At 41.5% G+C, this 14,245-nt stretch overlaps 9 non-coding genes across 9 annotated transcripts; all 9 read left to right on the top strand.

The window, feature by feature from the left end:
- Window positions 1-1,492: 1,492 nt before the first annotated feature.
- On the top strand, window positions 1,493-1,566 carry TRNAT-AGU (transfer RNA threonine (anticodon AGU)). The gene has a single exon. It is a non-coding gene; the product is annotated as a tRNA-Thr (tRNA).
- A 767-nt stretch (window positions 1,567-2,333) lies between these two features.
- Window positions 2,334-2,407, top strand: TRNAT-AGU (transfer RNA threonine (anticodon AGU)). The gene has a single exon. It is a non-coding gene; the product is annotated as a tRNA-Thr (tRNA).
- A 767-nt stretch (window positions 2,408-3,174) lies between these two features.
- On the top strand, window positions 3,175-3,248 carry TRNAT-AGU (transfer RNA threonine (anticodon AGU)). Its single transcript has one exon. It is a non-coding gene; the product is annotated as a tRNA-Thr (tRNA).
- A 767-nt stretch (window positions 3,249-4,015) lies between these two features.
- TRNAT-AGU (transfer RNA threonine (anticodon AGU)) lies at window positions 4,016-4,089 on the top strand. Its single transcript has one exon. It is a non-coding gene; the product is annotated as a tRNA-Thr (tRNA).
- A 767-nt stretch (window positions 4,090-4,856) lies between these two features.
- On the top strand, window positions 4,857-4,930 carry TRNAT-AGU (transfer RNA threonine (anticodon AGU)). Its single transcript has one exon. It is a non-coding gene; the product is annotated as a tRNA-Thr (tRNA).
- A 767-nt stretch (window positions 4,931-5,697) lies between these two features.
- Window positions 5,698-5,771, top strand: TRNAT-AGU (transfer RNA threonine (anticodon AGU)). Its single transcript has one exon. It is a non-coding gene; the product is annotated as a tRNA-Thr (tRNA).
- A 5,579-nt stretch (window positions 5,772-11,350) lies between these two features.
- On the top strand, window positions 11,351-11,424 carry TRNAT-AGU (transfer RNA threonine (anticodon AGU)). Its single transcript has one exon. It is a non-coding gene; the product is annotated as a tRNA-Thr (tRNA).
- A 767-nt stretch (window positions 11,425-12,191) lies between these two features.
- TRNAT-AGU (transfer RNA threonine (anticodon AGU)) lies at window positions 12,192-12,265 on the top strand. Its single transcript has one exon. It is a non-coding gene; the product is annotated as a tRNA-Thr (tRNA).
- A 765-nt stretch (window positions 12,266-13,030) lies between these two features.
- TRNAT-AGU (transfer RNA threonine (anticodon AGU)) lies at window positions 13,031-13,104 on the top strand. The gene has a single exon. It is a non-coding gene; the product is annotated as a tRNA-Thr (tRNA).
- Window positions 13,105-14,245: the final 1,141 nt, after the last annotated feature.

The raw sequence follows: 14,245 nt of genomic DNA on the forward strand, positions 1-14,245 counted from the left end.
ACTCTGGACTCCACTACCTTAGAGTCATATTGCCCAAGGTTGCGATGCCATCAGAAATAGCACATATTAGAATGAGCAATTCATATTTCCTGCTTAATTTTTTGTAAAAGAAGCAAAGGTATGCATGAACAGGGACTTGAACCCTGGACCCTCAGATTAAAAGTCTGATGCTCTACCGACTGAGCTATCCAGGCACAGGGATCACTGCCCATTTGAAACTTGATTTTCACTCTACAGCACCTCCATACATGGCTACCTCACTGGTCAATAAAGGAAATGAATTACTAGTGCATTACACACATTTTGACACTGGAGACATAACTTTTTTCAGTCATTCCGTATCCAGATATAGAGATTTGCAGCATCTAGGACTTTAATGTTCACCCACTTACGGATTTGAATGTTTTGCCACATTCATGAGTGCAAACTTGCTCCCCAGTAAAGACGAACATGTGCTCCTCAATGCACACACTGGGCAATGCAGTCCACTCTAAATCGACGATTAATGACATGCTCGTTTTGTGCAATGGAGTTTCAGTCAATTGGAAAACATTTTGAAAAGTTATATTGCAACAGAAGCCCAGCCTTAAAAAAGTGGATTTCACTTCTAAATGATTACATGAGGAAGGAAAGGAGACCAGATGCAAAAAAGGTGCTGTGGCTTAGTTGGTTAAAGCGCCTGTCTAGTAAACAGGAGATCCTGTGTTCGAATCTCAGCAGCGCCTGTCTGCTTTTTTTTCGACCAATCTGTCTCCCCAATATTAAAACTTTGTACAAAGATTGCTGTTTCATGCTATTTAGAAGCACAGTCAGGCTTGAAATGTTGGCAAAGCATCCAAGAACTCTGGACTCCACTACCTTGGAGTCATATTGCCCAAGGTTGCGATGCCATCAGAAATAGCACATATTAGAATGAGCAATTCATATTTCCTGCTTAATTTTTTGTAAAAGAAGCAAAGGTACGCCTGAACAGGGACTTGAACCCTGGACCCTCAGATTAAAAGTCTGATGCTCTACCGACTGAGCTATCCAGGCACAAGGATCACTGCCCATTTGAAACTTGATTTTCACTCTACAGCACCTCCATACATGGCTACCTCACTGGTCAATAAAGGAAATGAATTACTAGTGCATTACACACATTTTGACACTGGAGACATAACTTTTTTCAGTCATTCCGTATCCAGATATAGAGATTTGCAGCATCTAGGACTTTAATGTTCACCCACTTACGGATTTGAATGTTTTGCCACATTCATGAGTGCAAACTTGCTCCCCAGTAAAGACGAACATGTGCTCCTCAATGCACACACTGGGCAATGCAGTCCACTCTAAATCGACGATTAATGACATGCTCGTTTTGTGCAATGGAGTTTCAGTCAATTGGAAAACATTTTGAAAAGTTATATTGCAACAGAAGCCCAGCCTTAAAAAAGTGGATTTCACTTCTAAATGATTACATGAGGAAGGAAAGGAGACCAGATGCAAAAAAGGTGCTGTGGCTTAGTTGGTTAAAGCGCCTGTCTAGTAAACAGGAGATCCTGAGTTCGAATCTCAGCAGCGCCTGTCTGCTTTTTTTTCGACCAATCTGTCTCCCCAATATTAAAACTTTGTACAAAGATTGCTGTTTCATGCTATTTAGAAGCACAGTCAGGCTTGAAATGTTGGCAAAGCATCCAAGAACTCTGGACTCCACTACCTTGGAGTCATATTGCCCAAGGTTGCGATGCCATCAGAAATAGCACATATTAGAATGAGCAATTCATATTTCCTGCTTAATTTTTTGTAAAAGAAGCAAAGGTACGCCTGAACAGGGACTTGAACCCTGGACCCTCAGATTAAAAGTCTGATGCTCTACCGACTGAGCTATCCAGGCACAAGGATCACTGCCCATTTGAAACTTGATTTTCACTCTACAGCACCTCCATACATGGCTACCTCACTGGTCAATAAAGGAAATGAATTACTAGTGCATTACACACATTTTGACACTGGAGACATAACTTTTTTCAGTCATTCCGTATCCAGATATAGAGATTTGCAGCATCTAGGACTTTAATGTTCACCCACTTACGGATTTGAATGTTTTGCCACATTCATGAGTGCAAACTTGCTCCCCAGTAAAGACGAACATGTGCTCCTCAATGCACACACTGGGCAATGCAGTCCACTCTAAATCGACGATTAATGACATGCTCGTTTTGTGCAATGGAGTTTCAGTCAATTGGAAAACATTTTGAAAAGTTATATTGCAACAGAAGCCCAGCCTTAAAAAAGTGGATTTCACTTCTAAATGATTACATGAGGAAGGAAAGGAGACCAGATGCAAAAAAGGTGCTGTGGCTTAGTTGGTTAAAGCGCCTGTCTAGTAAACAGGAGATCCTGAGTTCGAATCTCAGCAGCGCCTGTCTGCTTTTTTTTCGACCAATCTGTCTCCCCAATATTAAAACTTTGTACAAAGATTGCTATTTCATGCTATTTAGAAGCACAGTCAGGCTTGAAATGTTGGCAAAGCCTCCAAGAACTCTGGACTCCACTACCTTAGAGTCATATTGCCCAAGGTTGCGATGCCATCAGAAATAGCACATATTAGAATGAGCAATTCATATTTCCTGCTAAATTTTTTGTAAAAGAAGCAAAGATACGCCTGAACAGGGACTTGAACCCTGGACCCTCAGATTAAAAGTCTGATGCTCTACCGACTGAGCTATCCAGGCACAGGGATCACTGCCCATTTGAAACTTGATTTTCACTCTACAGCACCTCCATACATGGCTACCTCACTGGTCAATAAAGGAAATGAATTACTAGTGCATTACACACATTTTGACACTGGAGACATAACTTTTTTCAGTCATTCCGTATCCAGATATAGAGATTTGCAGCATCTAGGACTTTAATGTTCACCCACTTACGGATTTGAATGTTTTGCCACATTCATGAGTGCAAACTTGCTCCCCAGTAAAGACGAACATGTGCTCCTCAATGCACACACTGGGCAATGCAGTCCACTCTAAATCGACGATTAATGACATGCTCGTTTTGTGCAATGGAGTTTCAGTCAATTGGAAAACATTTTGAAAAGTTATATTGCAACAGAAGCCCAGCCTTAAAAAAGTGGATTTCACTTCTAAATGATTACATGAGGAAGGAAAGGAGACCAGATGCAAAAAAGGTGCTGTGGCTTAGTTGGTTAAAGCGCCTGTCTAGTAAACAGGAGATCCTGAGTTCGAATCTCAGCAGCGCCTGTCTGCTTTTTTTTCGACCAATCTGTCTCCCCAATATTAAAACTTTGTACAAAGATTGCTGTTTCATGCTATTTAGAAGCACAGTCAGGCTTGAAATGTTGGCAAAGCATCCAAGAACTCTGGACTCCACTACCTTAGAGTCATATTGCCCAAGGTTGCGATGCCATCAGAAATAGCACATATTAGAATGAGCAATTCATATTTCCTGCTTAATTTTTTGTAAAAGAAGCAAAGGTACGCCTGAACAGGGACTTGAACCCTGGACCCTCAGATTAAAAGTCTGATGCTCTACCGACTGAGCTATCCAGGCACAGGGATCACTGCCCATTTGAAACTTGATTTTCACTCTACAGCACCTCCATACATGGCTACCTCACTGGTCAATAAAGGAAATGAATTACTAGTGCATTACACACATTTTGACACTGGAGACATAACTTTTTTCAGTCATTCCGTATCCAGATATAGAGATTTGCAGCATCTAGGACTTTAATGTTCACCCACTTACGGATTTGAATGTTTTGCCACATTCATGAGTGCAAACTTGCTCCCCAGTAAAGACGAACATGTGCTCCTCAATGCACACACTGGGCAATGCAGTCCACTCTAAATCGACGATTAATGACATGCTCGTTTTGTGCAATGGAGTTTCAGTCAATTGGAAAACATTTTGAAAAGTTATATTGCAACAGAAGCCCAGCCTTAAAAAAGTGGATTTCACTTCTAAATGATTACATGAGGAAGGAAAGGAGACCAGATGCAAAAAAGGTGCTGTGGCTTAGTTGGTTAAAGCGCCTGTCTAGTAAACAGGAGATCCTGAGTTCGAATCTCAGCAGCGCCTGTCTGCTTTTTTTTCGACCAATCTGTCTCCCCAATATTAAAACTTTGTACAAAGATTGCTGTTTCATGCTATTTAGAAGCACAGTCAGGCTTGAAATGTTGGCAAAGCATCCAAGAACTCTGGACTCCACTACCTTAGAGTCATATTGCCCAAGGTTGCGATGCCATCAGAAATAGCACATATTAGAATGAGCAATTCATATTTCCTGCTTAATTTTTTGTAAAAGAAGCAAAGGTACGCCTGAACAGGGACTTGAACCCTGGACCCTCAGATTAAAAGTCTGATGCTCTACCGACTGAGCTATCCAGGCACAAGGATCACTGCCCATTTGAAACTTGATTTTCACTCTACAGCACCTCCATACATGGCTACCTCACTGGTCAATAAAGGAAATGAATTACTAGTGCATTACACACATTTTGACACTGGAGACATAACTTTTTTCAGTCATTCCGTATCCAGATATAGAGATTTGCAGCATCTAGGACTTTAATGTTCACCCACTTACGGATTTGAATGTTTTGCCACATTCATGAGTGCAAACTTGCTCCCCAGTAAAGACGAACATGTGCTCCTCAATGCACACACTGGGCAATGCAGTCCACTCTAAATCGACGATTAATGACATGCTCGTTTTGTGCAATGGAGTTTCAGTCAATTGGAAAACATTTTGAAAAGTTATATTGCAACAGAAGCCCAGCCTTAAAAAAGTGGATTTCACTTCTAAATGATTACATGAGGAAGGAAAGGAGATCTGATGCAAAAAAGGTGCTGTGGCTTAGTTGGTTAAAGCGCCTGTCTAGTAAACAGGAGATCCTGAGTTCGAATCTCAGCAGCGCCTGTCTGCTTTTTTTTCGACCAATCTGTCTCCCCAATATTAAAACTTTGTACAAAGATTGCTATTTCATGCTATTTAGAAGCACAGTCAGGCTTGAAATGTTGGCAAAGCATCCAAGAACTCTGGACTCCACTACCTTAGAATCATATTGCCCAAGGTTGCGATGCCATCAGAAATAGCACATATTAGAATGAGCAATTCATATTTCCTGCTTAATTTTTTGTAAAAGAAGCAAAGGTACGCCTGAACAGGGACTTGAACCCTGGACCCTCAGATTAAAAGTCTGATGCTCTACCGACTGAGCTATCCAGGCACAAGGATCACTGCCCATTTGAAACTTGATTTTCACTCTACAGCACCTCCATACATGGCTACCTCACTGGTCAATAAAGGAAATGAATTACTAGTGCATTACACACATTTTGACACTGGAGACATAACTTTTTTCAGTCATTCCGTATCCAGATATAGAGATTTGCAGCATCTAGGACTTTAATGTTCACCCACTTACGGATTTGAATGTTTTGCCACATTCATGAGTGCAAACTTGCTCCCCAGTAAAGACGAACATGTGCTCCTCAATGCACACACTGGGCAATGCAGTCCACTCTAAATCGACGATTAATGACATGCTCGTTTTGTGCAATGGAGTTTCAGTCAATTGGAAAACATTTTGAAAAGTTATATTGCAACAGAAGCCCAGCCTTAAAAAAGTGGATTTCACTTCTAAATGATTACATGAGGAAGGAAAGGAGACCAGATGCAAAAAAGGTGCTGTGGCTTAGTTGGTTAAAGCGCCTGTCTAGTAAACAGGAGATCCTGAGTTCGAATCTCAGCAGCGCCTGTCTGCTTTTTTTTCGACCAATCTGTCTCCCCAATATTAAAACTTTGTACAAAGATTGCTATTTCATGCTATTTAGAAGCACAGTCAGGCTTGAAATGTTGGCAAAGCATCCAAGAACTCTGGACTCCACTACCTTAGAATCATATTGCCCAAGGTTGCGATGCCATCAGAAATAGCACATATTAGAATGAGCAATTCATATTTCCTGCTTAATTTTTTGTAAAAGAAGCAAAGGTACGCCTGAACAGGGACTTGAACCCTGGACCCTCAGATTAAAAGTCTGATGCTCTACCGACTGAGCTATCCAGGCACAAGGATCACTGCCCATTTGAAACTTGATTTTCACTCTACAGCACCTCCATACATGGCTACCTCACTGGTCAATAAAGGAAATGAATTACTAGTGCATTACACACATTTTGACACTGGAGACATAATTTTTTCAGTCATTCCGTATCCAGATATAGAGATTTGCAGCATCTAGGACTTTAATGTTCACCCACTTACGGATTTGAATGTTTTGCCACATTCATGAGTGCAAAATTGCTCCCCAGTAAAGGCGAACATGTGCTCCTCAATACACACACTGGGCAATGCAGTCCACTCTAAATCAACGATTAATGACATGCTCGTTTTGTGCAATGGAGTTTCAGTCAATTGGAAAACATTTTGTAAAGTTATATTGCAACAGAAGCCCAGCCTTAAAAAAAGTGGATTTCACTTCTAAATGATTACATGAGGAAGGACAGGAGATCAGATGCAAAAGAGGTGCTGTGGCTTAGTTGGTTAAAGCGCCTGTCTAGTAAACTGGAGATCCTGAGTTCGAACCTCAGCAGCGCCTGTCTGCTTTTTTTTCGACCAATCTGTCTCCCCAATATTAAAACTTTGTACAAAGATTGTTATTTCATGCTATTTAGAAGCACAGTGTTATGTACAAAGGGAGGCTTTCACATAACCAGTAGTTTAAAGGTAAAGAACCTTTTATTTGCAAGTTGATGACATAAGACGACCCCCAGCAGGAGGAGTACAATCTTCCCACTAAGGCCCTGCTTCTTCACTGGCTCTCCTTGGAACCCTGCTACATAAGATGCAGTTCTATGTTCTATAGTATCTAAGTGACAATAGACATAGTGAAGGAAATATTATACACTCATGGTTTAACAGGTAAACATTGGAAACACTGCACATCCTAACACCTCTCCTCCTTAAACATAACAAGTAACTGTGTGGGTGAGGACCCACTAAAATTGAAACCTGTAAAACACATATTGAACAACTGAAATTGAAACCTGTAAAATAAATATTATACACTCGTGGTTTAACAGGTAAAACATTGGATGCGCTGCAAGTCCTGGCACAAATCAAGAGCATAGATATATGACATCTAGTGGTTGATTAGGTAGAGTCACAAGAAAGTCCCTGTCTCCAACTAACTGAAGACAAATTAACATTGAAACGGAAAAGCCACCCTTTCCTTATTCCAAATAGCTCCTCCTTTGACCAACACTGACGAACCCAAGTCTTTCACAACTTGCTTGGGTTCAGAAAACAACGAGGCTCCTTTACGAACTTTGGTGGGGAGCTTGACTTTAATCCAATCACCCTCTTTGACCTTGAGTTCCCTACAACAATTCTTCTGATCATACCTCTCCTTGGATCTAACTCCAGCTTCAAAAATTCTCCTTTTTACACTCTCTAGATCCACATCCACCATTTTTGATTTGCCCATCCAACCTGGACATAAATGAGTATTTGGTTTTCTTCCTCTCAAGATCTCAAATGGACTCACGCCTGTGACACTATGGGTAGTTAGCATATACTGGAACGTGCGTTCCATCACTGTTCTCACCCAATCTCCTCCAGTAGCCACCGCTATCCTAATAGCCTCCATCAGAGTCCTATTAAATCGTTCCACACACCCATTACTCTGGGGATGATATAAAGAAGTATTCACCTGCTCAATCCCATGATTCTCTAAGAATTCTTTAAACTCTCTGGAAACAAGTTGGGTCCCATTGTCAGACAAACACTTTCTTGGAAACCCTTCTCTCCAAAACAGTTGTTCCAAAAATCTGATTATACTACTACTGGATATGTCCTTGAGTACACATACCTCCGGCCATTTTGATAATAAATCTATGACTACTAATAGGTAGCTATCTCTGCCACCACCAATATTAAATGGACCGAGGAGATCCAACGCAATTTCGTCCCAAGGGACACGCGGGGACTCCCTCACTACCATGGGAACTTTTTGCACTTTCAAGCCTTTGTTTCCCTCAATACATTCCACACAGTCTTTGACTTGTTCCTCTATGTCCTTGTCGATACCAGGCCACCAAAATTCAGACCTCACAAGTCCCTTCGTCCTGGCCAGACCTAAATGCCCAACATGGGCCAACTCCAAGACAGACTTCCTCATACCGACTGGCACAACCATCTGGTGACCCTTGTATAAATAACCATCCTGAATCCATAGCTCCTCCCTCACTTTGGCAAAACCATTCATCTCGCCCCTGTGGCTCTTAATTTTACCTTCTGCAACCAGAGCAAGTACTCCTTGATATACAACATCCTCCGTGCAAGACACATCCCACTCACTTTTCTTTAATGTTTCATGCACCTGGAATATTTCTGCACTCTCCTCTGAACTTGTAAAGTCACTATCGTCAGAAATTTCCCTCTGGACAGATCTAGACAAGGCGTCTGCAACCACATTAACCTCCCCCTTTACGTGGAGCATGGTATACTGTAACCCTTGCAATGCCGTGACCCATTTCATAATGCGTCTTGACACTCCCTCCAAACCACCTTTTGTAAAAATTCCAACCAAGGGTTTATGGTCAGTGCAAATGGTGAAACTCCTCCCCCACAAGAATCTTTTAAATTTCTCGACACCCCAAACGCATGCTAGAGCCTCCTTCTCAATAACTGAATATCTAGATTCTGGGCCCTTCAAAGACCTGGACGCAAAAGCCACAGTCTGTAAACCTGTCTGATCCTCCTGCATCAGAACAGCCCCAACACCATAATCACTGGCATCAACAAAAAGCAATGTGGGTTTACTTTCCTCAAATATTTTCAAAATGGGAGCATTGACAATAGCCTCTTTTATCATCAAAAATTCTTTCTTGCACCGGTCACACCATTTAAAAACGATTCCCTTGCGAGTGAGAAATCTCATATTCCTCGACATTTCTGCTAACCCCTTGACAAATTTGCCGTAAAACTCCACCAGTCCCAAAAATGATAGTATGTCCCCTTTAGACTTAGGCTCCTCCATTCTTTTTATGGCCTCAATAGCCTCCTCCTTGGGTCTAACCCCTTCCCCAGTGATCTCATGACCCAGGTACACCACTTTGTTGGCTTTAAAAGTACATTTTTCCAAGGCAACGGTGAGGCCTGCCTCCTTCAAAATATCCAAAACTCTTTTCAAACGAACATCATGCTCCTTCTCATCGCTCCCACATACAAGAACATCATCCTGATAACACATCACCCCTTTTTCACCCCCAAGTAATTTATGCATAATACTCTGAAACACACTTGCGGCTGAGACCAAACCAAATGGCATGCGAACACACCTGAACAATCCAATCGGGGTGATGAAGGCGGTGAGATCCCTGGAATTAGGGTGCAATTCAACCTGATGGTAGGCCGATTTAAGATCTAGTATGGAGAACACTTTTGACCCAGCTACTCCCACCATCAGATCATCTATTCGGGGAAGGGGAAACCTGTCTGCCACAACCATGCTGTTTAGATGTCTAAGATCTATACAGAGCCTCAAAGACCCATTGCCTTTTCTGACTACAACTATAGGACTGACCCATTCAGATGCTTCTATCTTTTCAATGACACCATCTCTTTCCATTCTCTTGAGTTCTTCCTCTACATCTCCTCTAAGAGCAAGAGGAATAGTTCGCAGTTTTGCAATCTTAGGGACAGCTCCTTTCTTTAGGCGAATCGCCTGTCTGCTTTTTTTTCGACCAATCTGTCTCCCCAATATTAAAACTTTGTACAAAGATTGCTGTTTCATGCTATTTAGAAGCACAGTCAGGCTTGAAATGTTGGCAAAGCATCCAAGAACTCTGGACTCCACTACCTTAGAGTCATATTGCCCAAGGTTGCGATGCCATCAGAAATAGCACATATTAGAATGAGCAATTCATATTTCCTGCTTAATTTTTTGTAAAAGAAGCAAAGGTACGCCTGAACAGGGACTTGAACCCTGGACCCTCAGATTAAAAGTCTGATGCTCTACCGACTGAGCTATCCAGGCACAGGGATCACTGCCCATTTGAAACTTGATTTTCACTCTACAGCACCTCCATACATGGCTACCTCACTGGTCAATAAAGGAAATGAATTACTAGTGCATTACACACATTTTGACACTGGAGACATAACTTTTTTCAGTCATTCCGTATCCAGATATAGAGATTTGCAGCATCTAGGACTTTAATGTTCACCCACTTACGGATTTGAATGTTTTGCCACATTCATGAGTGCAAACTTGCTCCCCAGTAAAGACGAACATGTGCTCCTCAATGCACACACTGGGCAATGCAGTCCACTCTAAATCGACGATTAATGACATGCTCGTTTTGTGCAATGGAGTTTCAGTCAATTGGAAAACATTTTGAAAAGTTATATTGCAACAGAAGCCCAGCCTTAAAAAAGTGGATTTCACTTCTAAATGATTACATGAGGAAGGAAAGGAGACCAGATGCAAAAAAGGTGCTGTGGCTTAGTTGGTTAAAGTGCCTGTCTAGTAAACAGGAGATCCTGAGTTCGAATCTCAGCAGCGCCTGTCTGCTTTTTTTCGACCAATCTGTCTCCCCAATATTAAAACTTTGTACAAAGATTGCTATTTCATGCTATTTAGAAGCACAGTCAGGCTTGATATGTTGGCAAAGCATCCAAGAACTCTGGACTCCACTACCTTAGAGTCATATTGCCCAAGGTTGCGATGCCATCAGAAATAGCACATATTAGAATGAGCAATTCATATTTCCTGCTTAATTTTTTGTAAAAGAAGCAAAGGTACGCCTGAACAGGGACTTGAACCCTGGACCCTCAGATTAAAAGTCTGATGCTCTACCGACTGAGCTATCCAGGCAGATGGATCACTGTCATTTGAAACTTGATTTTCACTCTACAGCACTTCCATACATGGCTACCTCACTGGTCAATAAAGGAAATGAATTACTAGTGCATTACACACATTTTGACACTGGAGACATAACTTTTTTCAGTCATTCCGTATCCAGATATAGAGATTTGCAGCATCTAGGACTTTAATGTTCACCCACTTACGGATTTGAATGTTTTGCCACATTCATGAGTGCAAACTTGCTCCCCAGTAAAGACGAACATGTGCTCCTCAATGCACACACTGGGCAATGCAGTCCACTCTAAATCGACGATTAATGACATGCTCGTTTTGTGCAATGGAGTTTCAGTCAATTGGAAAACATTTTGTAAAGTTATATTGCAACAGAAGCCCAGCCTTAAAAAAAGTGGATTTCACTTCTAAATGATTACATGAGGAAGGACAGGAGATCAGATGCAAAAGAGGTGCTGTGGCTTAGTTGGTTAAAGCGCCTGTCTAGTAAACAGGAGATCCTGAGTTCGAATCTCAGCAGCGCCTGTCTGCTTTTTTTTCGACCAATCTGTCTCCCCAATATTAAAACTTTGTACAAAGATTGTTACTTCATGCTATTTAGAAGCACAGTCAGGCTTGAAACGTTGGCAAAGCATCCAAGAATTCTGGACTCCACTACCTTAGAGTCATATTGCCCAAGGTTGCGATGCCATCAGAAATAGCACATATTAGAATGAGCAATTCATATTTCCTGCTAAATTTTTTGTAAAAGAAGCAAAGATACGCCTGAACAGGGACTTGAACCCTGGACCCTCAGATTAAAAGTCTGATGCTCTACCGACTGAGCTATCCAGGCACAGGGATCACTGCTCATTTGAAACTTGATTTTCACTCTACAGCACCTCCATACATGGCTACCTCACTGGTCAGTAAAGGAAATGAATTACTAGTGCATTACACACATTTTGACACTGGAGACATAACTTTTTTCAGTCATTCCGTATCCAGATATAGAGATTTGCAGCATCTAGGACTTTAATGTTCACCCACTTACGGATTTGAATGTTTTGCCACATTCATGAGTGCAAACTTGCTCCCCAGTAAAGACGAACATGTGCTCCTCAATGCACACACTGGGCAATGCAGTCCACTCTAAATCGACGATTAATGACATGCTCGTTTTGTGCAATGGAGTTTCAGTCAATTGGAAAACATTTTGAAAAGTTATATTGCAACAGAAGCCCAGCCTTAAAAAAGTGGATTTCACTTCTAAATGATTACATGAGGAAGGAAAGGAGACCAGATGCAAAAAAGGTGCTGTGGCTTAGTTGGTTAAAGCGCCTGTCTAGTAAACAGGAGATCCTGAGTTCGAATCTCAGCAGCGCCTGTCTGCTTTTTTTCGACCAATCTGTCTCCCCAATATTAAAACTTTGTACAAAGATTGCTATTTCATGCTATTTAGAAGCACAGTCAGGCTTGATATGTTGGCAAAGCATCCAAGAACTCTGGACTCCACTACCTTAGAGTCATATTGCCCAAGGTTGCGATGCCATCAGAAATAGCACATATTAGAATGAGCAATTCATATTTCCTGCTTAATTTTTTGTAAAAGAAGCAAAGGTACGCCTGAACAGGGACTTGAACCCTGGACCCTCAGATTAAAAGTCTGATGCCCTACCGACTGAGCTATCCAGGCAGATGGATCACTACCATTTGAAACTTGATTTTCACTCTACAGCACCTCCATACATGGCTACCTCACTGGTCAATAAAGGAAATGAATTACTAGTGCATTACACACATTTTGACACTGGAGACATAACTTTTTTCAGTCATTCCGTATCCAGATATAGAGATTTGCAGCATCTAGGACTTTAATGTTTACCCACTTACGGATTTGAATGTTTTGCCACATTCATGAGTGCAAACTTGCTCCCCAGTAAAGACGAACATGTGCTCCTCAATGCACACACTGGGCAATGCAGTCCACTCTAAATCGACGATTAATGACATGCTCGTTTTGTGCAATGGAGTTTCAGTCAATTGGAAAACATTTTGAAAAGTTATATTGCAAAAGAAGCCCAGCCTTAAAAAAGTGGATTTCACTTCTAAATGATTACATGAGGAAGGAAAGGAGACCAGATGCAAAAAGGGTGCTGTGGCTTAGTTGGTTAAAGCGCCTGTCTAGTAAACAGGAGATCCTGAGTTCGAATCTCAGCAGCGCCTGTCTGCTTTTTTTTCGACCAATCTGTCTCCCCAATATTAAAACTATGTACAAAGATTGCTATTTCATGCTATTTAGAAGCACAGTGAGGCTTGAAATGTTGGCAAAGCATCCAAGAACTCTGGACTCCACTACCTTAGAGTCATATTGCCCAAGGTTGCGATGCCATCAGAAATAGCACATATTAGAATGAGCAATTCATATTTCCTGCTTAATTTTTTGTAAAAGAAGCAAAGGTACGCCTGAACAGGGACTTGAACCCTGGACCCTCAGATTAAAAGTCTGATGCTCTACCGACTGAGCTATCCAGGCACAGGGATCACTGCCCATTTGAAACTTGATTTTCACTCTACAGCACCTCCATACATGGCTACCTCACTGGTCAATAAAGGAAATGAATTACTAGTGCATTACACACATTTTGACACTGGAGACATAACTTTTTCAGTCATTCCGTATCCAGATATAGAGATTTGCAGCATCTAGGACTTTAATGTTCACCCACTTACGGATTTGAATGTTTTGCCACATTCATGAGTGCAAACTTGCTCCCCAGTAAAGACGAACATGTGCTCCTCAATGCACACACTGGGCAATGCAGTCCACTCTAAATCGACGATTAATGACATGCTCGTTTTGTGCAATGGAGTTTCAGTCAATTGGTTAACATTTTGAAAAGTTATATTGCAACAGAAGCCCAGCCTTAAAAAAGTGGATTTCACTTCTGATTGATTACATGAGGAAGGAAAGGAGACCAGATGCAAAAAAGGTGCTGTGGCTTAGTTGGTTAAAGCGCCTGTCTAGTAAACAGGAGATCCTGAGTTTGAATCTCAGCAGCGCCTGTCTGCTTTTTTTTCGACCAATCTGTCTCCCCAATATTAAAACTTTGTACAAAGATTGCTATTTCATGCTATTTAGAAGCACAGTCAGGCTTGAAATGTTGGCAAAGCATCCAAGAACTCTGGACTCCACTACCTTAGAGTCATATTGCCCAAGGTTGCGATGCCATCAGAAACAGCACATATTAGAATGAGCAATTCATATTTCCTGCTTAATTTTTTGTAAAAGAAGCAAAGGTACGCCTGAACAGGGACTTGAACCCTGGACCCTCAGATTAAAAGTCTGATGCTCTACCGACTGAGT

Source organism: Ambystoma mexicanum, unplaced genomic scaffold, assembly GCF_040938575.1.
Source record: "Ambystoma mexicanum isolate Mex_15411 unplaced genomic scaffold, UKY_AmexF1_1 Mex_scaf1, whole genome shotgun sequence".
Classification (NCBI taxonomy): domain Eukaryota; kingdom Metazoa; phylum Chordata; class Amphibia; order Caudata; family Ambystomatidae; genus Ambystoma; species Ambystoma mexicanum.